The sequence below is a fragment of the Rattus rattus genome, chromosome 7 (assembly GCF_011064425.1).
Source record: "Rattus rattus isolate New Zealand chromosome 7, Rrattus_CSIRO_v1, whole genome shotgun sequence".
In the NCBI taxonomy this organism is placed as follows: Eukaryota; Metazoa; Chordata; class Mammalia; order Rodentia; family Muridae; genus Rattus; species Rattus rattus.
The window spans coordinates 16,677,206-16,680,520 of NC_046160.1; positions in this window are offsets into that span (position 1 = coordinate 16,677,206).

The window sequence follows — 3,315 nt, forward strand, 5'->3', positions numbered from 1 at the left end:
ATCTCTACTCTAAGTTCCACGTTCTGGCTTCACTACTTCTATGGGCACATCAGAACTGTTGAAGCAAGGACTGAATATGAGAGAGAACATTCACTGTTAATGTCCCTGAGGGTTAGCACTCTCAGATACATCACCAGATCACTAGAACAGAGCCACAAATAGGGAGCAAGAATGAGACTGTGGTAGCACCAAACATTTCCACTTCTTTGCTGAACATATTTGGCTTGGCTGCATAAAGAGTACAAATTGACGTCAGCACAGATGTTAGTGTAATGATCAGATAATATGTTACAAACACCTTAGGCAAGATTTAGCTGTTTCTCTTCACTTTTGTTGGGTTTCGTTTTTTACTAAAAACTAAATATTCAGACATAAATGCCAATGTCACAGTGAGCCTGGGTGGGGTGGTGCTGACCTCTTCACCTTGCGCTTGTTCTTGCATTTACCTTCGTTCTGTGTTTCCTTACCTTACATAGTGCTTAGCTATTCTGTTCAAATTCTTTAAGAAATATGTCCTTCTCCCTCACAGCCTTAAATCATATATATCTCTATCTATCTATCTATCTATCTATCTATCTATCTATCTATCTATCTATCTATCTACCTATCTATCTATCCTCCATATATATTCTCCATATATAGTCTCCATAGATGCTGTCCCTTTTCAAGAATGTCACATAGTCATTATGTTTGCATTAGTGCCTTACCATGAAAGTAGGTTTCTCACCCTTTCACATTGCCAACAAAACATTGGCTAATGATAAGTGCAGTGGTGAAGGTCAATGTTACCAGCACTGGAGGAAATGAGAATAGAGGATTCCAAATTTGATGATACTTAGAGATAAGGTGAGACCTTTGTTAATTTTTTAAGAAGGCAACTATGTATATATATAGTTGCTATATATATGTACAATAGAATATATATATATTATATAATAGAAGTTCACATTTATTTAAAATAAAAGAATTTCTTGTAAAGTAAATATAATAAGAAAATGTATATATATTATACATATAATATTTATATGGACTTCATGAGGTGTATAGCAAATGAAGCAACATGTACATGGATTTAACTACACTTACTGTACTACATTAATTCATAGACCGAGCAAATCTGTCAATTTCCATATGCATAATTTATTTAGGCCAAAATAAGTGAATAAGGGAATTATAAAAACTAGGACTCCTGAATAAGTCTTCTTTTAATGATTATAATTTATTTATTGTTTATTTTTTTGCATTTTAAGAATTAAAATATAATCACATCATCCTCCTATTCCCTCCTACAAATACTACCATATCTCCATCTTGGTTTCTCTCAAATTTATGTCCTGTAATTATTGTTGCAAATATAATGCATAAATATACAAATAAAACTTCCTGAGTTCATTAGTGCTGCTTGTATGTATGTGATTTCAAGAATAACCACTTAGTATTCTCTCTCACAAGTCTTAGGTTGCCTGTTGTCCTTTGTCTAGGAGTGGGATCCTTGAGATTTCCCCTTTCCATGTTAGCTTTCCTGTGGGCACTGACACTGTTCAAGTCTTGTTTAAGTAGCCATATTGTTGAGGTATCGTATGTGTAGCTTCTTTGTCTTCTCTCATTGATACAAACTTACAGCAAACTTCCTGAATTTCTGTTATAGTCTTTCCACCTCTCTTCAGGTGTTCTCCTCCAGCCTTAGGTATATAGGGTGTTTACTTATATGTGTTTTATAATTCTAAGTAAATAGACAATGATTTCCTATAGCCTTTTCAATCATCCATAGCATTATTTATCTTTCCTTCTCTTCTTTTGTATTGACCTTACTCCCTCTCCTCAGTAAAAGTCCCCCATCTTCTCATTTCCCACTTCATTTCACTTGTATCCTGCTCTTCCTACTTGAAGCACTCATCTCCATCCCCTGGGTCAGTTTTTATCTGATAAAGTCTTTTAATTGAACATGGAGTAGATTTTCAGAGACTCATTTCATAAGCCTGAAATCAGGAAATAAGTAGGAAGACAGTTTATTTTTTTATCTTTTTTATTTTTTATTAGATATATTTCTTTACTTACATTTCAAATGTTATACTACACTGGTAGGCCTTGGGACAGAGGTGGCTTTGCTGTGGTCAGAAATCCTATGGTAAACCAATTAAGGGTATGCCATTGGGGCTTCATAGAAGGACAGATAACAGTGTGGCCCCACAGAGGGACAGATGATGCTGTGGTCCTATTGAGGGAGAGGAAGTGGTCTTTGCTCTTGACAGTTTCCCTTTTCACTTTGTCTACAATACCTGTGAACAGACTACAGTTATTCTTGTCACATTTTAAAGGATTAGTGTTCATTCATTTAGTCTTCCTTTAAATCATACGTTTATTGACTGGCTTTGCTTCAGAGATTTGACAATCTTTTCCCTATTTTCACAGAGTTGTTATTTAAAAATGGACATTTTTATATGTTGTATTGGAACAAAAGTGTAAATAATTTCTACAAATGAATTTATCTTCTACTTAGAGTATCAGCAACAGAATTACAACTTGCTCATTATGTACATCAGTATGTTAGCTGAAACAAAATTTCTTTTTTAATGTTACTTTGAGAAAATCATGAGTAAAGTTAGAATCAATCATTGTTAATGTAATTGAAATATACATGCAAAGGGTTAGAATAAACTTAGAACTGATTGGACTGTGATATCCAATGAATTTGTGTATCACTAGGTATCTGTGATGTTTGATGGTGCTACTCTTTCTAATATAAATATCTCAAGCAACCTAATCAAGAGATTAAGAACTTGACAAGTGGACCAGTTCCAAGTCACAAAAATGATATTCAGATAGAACCACACACTATCTATTAACTAAACAAAGGGACATTTAAAAATCCCAGAAAAGAGTTGTCAAACATTAAATGAGAAAAAATTTAAATAAACATTGTTTTAAAAAATAAGTTAAAATGATAGCTTTGTCTATTTCAGATGACACTATCCAGTGCCGACATTTTCTTCTTTGTAAAGAAATTAGAAATACTGCCAAAACAAAGGAAGGAAACAAGAGTTTTACCTGTGTTTTTGTGTACATGTGTTAATATCAGTCTATTTTAGATTCACCGTATTGCTACAGGAGAGAGGTAAAGTCTTACTGGACTAAATAATTGAGTGTGTGTGTACATGTTTCTTACAAAAATATACTTGTATATATTTGAAAAGATTCTCATCACATTGCTGAGCCTGCTGTGAAGCATTTTAAAGACAATTTCACTACTAATTTTAGGAGACTATTTAGGAAATTTGAAAGGCTACACTGGGACCCCAGTTGAGGAATTAGAGA